Source organism: Arachis duranensis, chromosome 5 (genome assembly GCF_000817695.3).
Source record: "Arachis duranensis cultivar V14167 chromosome 5, aradu.V14167.gnm2.J7QH, whole genome shotgun sequence".
Classification (NCBI taxonomy): domain Eukaryota; kingdom Viridiplantae; phylum Streptophyta; class Magnoliopsida; order Fabales; family Fabaceae; genus Arachis; species Arachis duranensis.
Window position 1 is genome coordinate 52078021 of NC_029776.3, and position 7250 is coordinate 52085270.

The 7250-nt window shown below is 35.9% G+C and overlaps 1 long non-coding RNA gene across 1 annotated transcript; it reads right to left on the bottom strand.

Moving 5' to 3' along the window:
* Positions 1 to 605: 605 nt before the first annotated feature.
* LOC110281146 (uncharacterized) lies at positions 606 to 3030 on the bottom strand. Its single transcript, XR_008009681.1, has 3 exons — positions 2445 to 3030; positions 2209 to 2360; positions 606 to 837 (listed from the first exon to the last, which is right to left on the bottom strand). It is a non-coding gene; the product is annotated as an uncharacterized LOC110281146 (long non-coding RNA).
* Positions 3031 to 7250: the final 4220 nt, after the last annotated feature.

The window sequence follows — 7250 nt, forward strand, 5'->3', positions numbered from 1 at the left end:
TCAAAAACAGCCCAGAAGTCACTCCCAGCGCTTTCTGGTTCGTACAGGTCGCGGCAAAGTGACGCGGAGGCGTCGTTTACGCGTTTGCGTGGATTGAGATTCGCAACTGCGATGTGTGTGCGTCATTCACGCGTCCGCGTCACCTAACTACGAGGCAGCTATGGCAAATTATATATCGTTGCGAAGCTCCAGATGTTAGCTTTTCAACGCAACTGGAATCGCATCATTTGGACCTTTGTAGCTCAAGTTATGGACATTTTAGTGCAAGAGGGTCAGGCTGACAGCTTTGCAGTTCCTTCAACTTCTTGTATTCCTTCCACTTTTGCATGCTTCCTTTCCATCCTCTAAGCCATTCCTGCCCTGCAATCTCTGAAAACAATTAACACACATATCAAAGCATCAAATGGTAATAAGAGAGGAAAAATTCAATGAAGCATAGGAAAATTGTAACGACCCAACTTCCAGAACGTCATGATCGTACCAAAAGTAAGGCATTACCAACCTGCTCTACTTTATTAACTATTTACTATTGAGCCTCTAGTTCGATATTGCGATCCAGTTTTAGTAAAAATACCAGAAAATTTTGTTTTTGATAATTAAAATCATATAGCAAGCATCACCAAGTAATAATAATCACATAATTATTAATAATAATATCTGTCATACAAAAGATTTCAAATAAAACTCACATACAAATCCTATCCCTCTGTATAAAATAAAAACCAAAGTAACAAGGGCGAGGGAAATTCTATGAAAATAACTCAAGTCATAAACTTAACTCATAAATAAGATCTATAATCGCCTGCAGCTTCAAACGGAGTCTTCGAACCTGTGTCACTGAAAGGGTGGAAGATTTTGGGGTGAGAACAAACAACACGTTCTCAGTAGGGAATGGGAATGCCGTAAAAGTAATGAAATAGAATCAAATAATTAATATACTCAAGGAAACTATATTTTTGTCAAACCTTTTTGAAAATACTATTCTTGGTTTTACTTTAACTAACTATTTACCTCTTTCAAAAACCTAAGCTCAAAACAAATTCCAAAATATAAAACTGGTCACTTTAAACATTTTTCAACCACATAACTAATTTTCAATCACAACGTCAATTCTTAATCATCATCATACACTCACCAACTAATAGCACTAACAAAAGATTCAATTCAGCACACAAACAAGTCACAGCAAGGTAAACAGCACAATCACAGGGAAGTACAACGAGCAAACCCAATCAAATGCAAATGCACACACAAGGATGATGCATGTCTAGCCCTAGTGCAGGTAATGAGCTCATTTGTCGGTTACATATCCGCTCCCGACGTTATCCAGCAACCTCTGTCTGGATAAGGCTTTCCTATTGGCTATACCACTGTGTACAGGAAATAACCCCTCTGCCACCACAGGGTCCACTGCACGCAGGAAATAACACATCTGCCACTGCAGGGATGTACGCCGACACACCTTCTGTATACAGGAAATAACCCCTCTGCCACTACAGAAATGGAACAGGTGGTCATGGTACTTCTGTAGCAGGAAATAACCCCTCTGCCTTACAGAATTAAAATATGGATCTGTACCGCAGGAAAGCGTTCTCAGTGGTCGCACCACCATCTATCTGACTGCGCTCACGCAGCAGATCATCACACAAAATCAACAAATTCAACCAAAGTTCCAATCAAAAATCTCAATCATTTCCAATCATAATTTCAGCCACACAACTCAACTAATTCAGTATAATCACGTAGAGTCAGAACTTTTCAACAATTCCATCCATATCAGAGAAAATAATATCAATTACAACCTCAAACACTCACAACGAAGCCCAAAGACATTCACAGCCTTAACCTGAGTTCAATAATCCAAATTTCACAATCTCAAACTAAGCTTATTTCTATCAATTAGTCTCTCATAACAACAAAACCAATTACATTCGCAGCAGCAATCCAAACTAAATTCATCAATTATCTATTCAACAGCTGTTCAATAATTAACTGGGCATATTTCAGTTTAATAAATTACACTAAATTAATAATTATTCACAACAGCATCTAAGTTCAATCACAGCTCAGAATATTCACAACGACTAACTAATTTCAAAAGCATTTCAGGACATTCATGTTGATTAGAAATTCTTAAATATTATTAACCATTTGCACTTATCCAATAACTTGGTAGGCATTCTAAATTAAAAACGTTAAATACCCTACCTCAGTTAGTCAAAATCCACAAAATTAAACGTGACTCCAACTTCGTTCTAAATCGCATCAGCAACAACAGCAGCTCTAACAGTTTCCTGATGACATCAACAGTATTCCCTATGATAGTTCTAGCAGTAAATAGGGAAAATAGAGATGCAGCACTGAACAAAAATATAGGTTTCCTTAGTTAGAACAGGTGAAAGACATAGGAATAGGATAGAAGCAAAGCAAGGATCAAAGCTCACAGTCTCAAAAATGGAGGAATTGGAACCAAATCAATAGTTTCAATGGCAGTTCTGATGGTGGCAGAGGCTCCGGCAGCTGTGAGAACCAGGACCAGAAGCAAATCCGAGCAAGCCTCCCTTCCAAACCTCCAAAAGCAACACCAGTTCCAACAAGGCTTGACGGTGGTAGCAGCCGACTTCAGTGCTGGCGACACCGGGCAGAATGGTGACGGTAAAAGCTCGGCGCGGTGGCTGGTCTTCAGCAGCGATGGCGACAACAACGATCCCAGTTTCTCCTCTTCGTGTTCTTCTCTTCCTGTAGTAATTCCCGCATCAGCACCACAAGCCCAAAGATCAGGGGGTAGCGGAGCTCAGCCACGGTGAAGCAGGGCAGCACAACGGCAGCCAAGCATAGCCCCTCAAACGGCGGTAGTTTCGACGAAAACGGCACCGACGACGCGAGCACGGCTGGGCACGGTGGTTGAACCCTAGCTCAGTCTCCGAGCTCTCTGTCTCCTCTCTTCCTGAGTTCCATCTCTCTGAATTTGCTATAAGTTGCGGCGGCTGGCTCTGTGACGAGGACGACGGTGGCGCAGTGAGGGCGACGGCGGCGACGCGACACGGAGGCTTCACGGCGGTGGCGGGGCAGCAGCTCTTCCCTCTCTTTTTTTCTCTCTGTTTCGCTGCTGTGTGTGAGTGTTACGCTAAAGGAAGGTAAGGGTGAGGTTGCGGCTGAGTGTGGTGAGGGAGTGAGGGTTAGGGTTTCCAATTTGGGAAATTAGGGTTTTTGAGTTTGATTTGGGAATTTAGGAATTAGGGATTTTATAAAGTAATATGGATAGATATGAATAGATATTTTGATAAAATTGGAGGATAGGATAATTTTAAAATCAAATGTACTCTATTAAAAATATTTAGAAACATTATTTATCAACATATTGCTAAGTTTAATCAATTAGTTCTAATTTATATTATAAAATGAACAAGTTAATTATATTTTGTAAAGTACAATTTAAATTCAAATATCAATTTTCTAGATTAAATCATACAAATCTCTATTATTTTTCTATCTCTGAAACTTTAATTTCAATTTATAAAATAATTAATTATATTAAAAATTGTACATAAATATTAATTGACTTAAACTTAAAGTATTTATAAATATCAATCTAATCATTTCTAATAAAATAATTTCTAGGAGTTCAAATAGAATTTATTAAGTTATAAAATTCTTTCTTATTTTTCAATTACCAAAATTATAACTTCAATTATACCAAATATCTAATAAAATTTATATAAAAATTCTAATTAATTTAAACTTCAATTATCATGAAACTCCATTTAATTATCATTAGTAAAATAATTTTCTTAAACTAAAATTATCAACAAATAAAATAAATCACAAACAACTAATTATTTGATTTTCAAAAACTAAGGTTGTTACAAAAATTAAGACCAAAGAAGCATGTTTTCAATTATAGCACAAAATCAGAAAAGAAAATGTAAAACATGCGAATTCAATGAATAAGTGTGAGACTAGTGGATAAAATCCACTCAATTAAATACAAGATGTACCACGAAATAGTGGTGCATCAGTGTGCAAAAAAAAACCAAAATGTAGTTAACCGGTTAAAAAACCATAACCACATTTTGGTTAACTAATTTAATAAAACAATTTTAAAAACCATATCCATATTTTTTAAAATATGTTAACCAAAACCAAATAAAAAAACCGGTTAACCAAATTAAAATAAAACCTAATTTCACTTCTTCTCCTCTTCGACAAATCATCAAATCCTTTTTCAACAAAACCAAATCCACTCTTTGCCACCGTCAACATTTCTTCTTCTTTGCCTATCGTCGGAGCTCGCCAGTGGTTCGTCGGCCTCTACCTCTTTGAGTCTTCAGTCTTCACTTTGATTCGAGGCTCTGTCTCTCTGGCTCGACCTCCCATTCGCGACTCTGTCTTCTCTCTTTTTAAGTTCTCTTCTTCTTTCATTGGTGGCTCGCCGGAGCTCATGCTCATCAATTGAGGTAAGCCTCCTCCTTGCCCTTGGTTCTGAGTTCTGAGTTTTATCTGGGTTATTTGTTATATGGTTTTTTCTATTTTGTTGATTTGTTCTGTTTTGTTCTTTCATGAGTATACTGACTTCTTCACTTCAATGGATTGAATGTGCAGATTTTAAAATCTCTCAGTATTGAACATTTGAACTCTCTATTTTAATGGATCCTGCTGTAAGTTTCTTTTTCACTGTGGTTCACTTTTTGTTGAAAAATATCTAATTAAACTAAGTAGTAGTTGAATCCTTGATGAACTGATTGCCATGCTCATTTATTATTTTTTGGTTCATGCATGTACCATAATATATATAGTATATATGTAGCGCTAGTTGTTTATATACGGTGTATGAATTTTCAAATTGTACCCCCCTAAAACTTAATTTCATAAAAAATCTACTTGCTGATTTAAGCCATCCAATACGTAAGTATTCTATATGTATTGTGTTACTTGGTTATATATATATATATACATATGTATATATATATAACAGAATATGGTTACAGAGGCTAACTATAATCACTAACTAACTAACCAATAAAACCAACAACCAATCTCCTAATATCTTATAGGAATTATAATTAGATAAACTAGTATTTGAAGTTGCAGGGATGAATGATGAATTTGAATAATGCTGCATAAGAGTGATAGTAAGAACACTTCAAATGGTGACATTGATCCAAGAACTTTAGTAAGAAGTGTATTAACTGTGGTTCAATTAGCAATCATATGAAAAATCATTATTTAGTTGAAGAAAACTAACTTATCTTATACATGTTTCCAGCTTTGTTGTTCTGATTTTTGTTGTAAATAGAATTTTGTTCTGAAAAATCACTAACTGTGTTCTACCTTGGCGTTCTTTTTCTTATCATTATTTACTGCCTTGAATCTCTCGCTCTAGCAAGTAGCAACTATAGTATAGGCAATGGAAACAACTCAAGATCTTAGGACTTAGGAGTGCTTGCTTTCACTAGTCCCCACCTTAATTTGTCCACAAAATCCTATTTCTAGATTAGAAGTAGCCATCTGTTTGTTCCTGAATTTCCAAAAAAGCTATACTTGGTTGCTTGAATGAAGAAAAAAAGAAAAGCTTTGCTTGTTGTGGTCTTATGAGAAAAATGAAGAGACAGATCAATGTAGTGATTAGCAAAAAAACACAATGACAAGAGATGATTTCAACAGTATTTTAGAATGTGGGCCCTTGGTGCTAAATTAAATATAATACTAAAAACACAATGACAAGAGATGATTCCAACAGTTACCACTCTGCATAAAAATTGAAAGATTTGAAACTAATCACAACAAGGACAAATTACACTAACTTCCTCTGAGATTTGGTGAAATTAAACATGACCTTCTTTGTTTCTAAAGTTATACATTGATCCACCTAAGATTTATATAATAATACACTTAGACTAATAATCAAGAGTGATAATAATCATGATAAATTTCACAAAATATTGGAAGAGTTTGTGGTAGTTCCCCTTATAATAATCAAGATTCAAGAGTGATAAATGTTGCAATTGAAAGAGTAGTTGAGAGCTTACATCAATGGCACATTTGGAAAGGAATCTGTCAAAGTATGCCATAGACAAATAAGCTGTTTGAAAGCTAAAACCAAGTGTTGCTCTTGTCTTTGTTCATGCAAAACCAAAAATATTATTAATAAAAAAAATCAGATTATTATTATTATAAGGAAATAAATGGGTTGTAGTTGGACAAACCTAAAGAATCCAATTAAGAGCATTCATGCGTGAATGATTGAAGCAATTCACAAATATCAAAGACTCAATATTTTGCCACGTTGATAGAGAGACGAGCGTACCACTTGAGGGATTGAGCGTGGCACACCAAGCTAGTTTGAAGGGCACGTGACACGCCGGTAGAGTGCCAGCCATACGCCAGCTAAGAAGGCATGCTTATTGAGTGTTTTCTTTCCCTCCAAAATGTAATTTTCCCTTTGTCACTTTTGTAATTCTTTTATTCTTATTAGGAGTAGTATAAATACCCCCAAGGAGTACTGAAGAGGGGTTAAGCAGTTAGTTCTGGATCCACTTTTACACTCCACTTTTGAGTACTTTTCAAGCTATGAGTAGCTAACTTCCCTCTCATTGAGAGAGGGAACTCTGTTGTACTTGATGGATTGATAATAGTGAAATTCTTATTCTCTTCATCTTCTCTTGATTTGCTAGAAGGAATTTCGTTCTTAATGCTTAGTGTTTAATTATATTGGGAAAGAGATTGAATGCAATTGGGTTTCATGGGAACCTTGGTAAAGGAAACATGAAACCATGCTTGAAATTCCTTCTCACACTTGAGTAGAATCTGGGTTTTGGTGATGGGATACATGACATATAATCCCCCCTCTACCTGGACCTATGAGGGTGTGTGGTATAATCAGGAACCAAGCATATCTCTCTTCATGAGCAATTAGACCAAAGAATTGGCTATTGATCAATATCTGAGAGATTGAGTCACCAAGGGATTGGGGCTCAATCAATCATGATTGCCAAGAGGTCAATGAGTTGCATGATTGAAGAAGATATAAGCTAGATTTGATCCAAAGAGACAACATCTCCCAAATCTCAATGAATTTCCCCATTCTTATCTATCCATTTCTTTACAGCTTAATTTTACATTCAGCAATTCCCCACTCCCATTTATATTCAAGACATTTATGATTCAGCACTTTACATTCTGTAATTTCCATTCCTGCGCTTTATTGCTTTTCTTTATATTCTAGTCATTTACATTTATGTCATCACTTA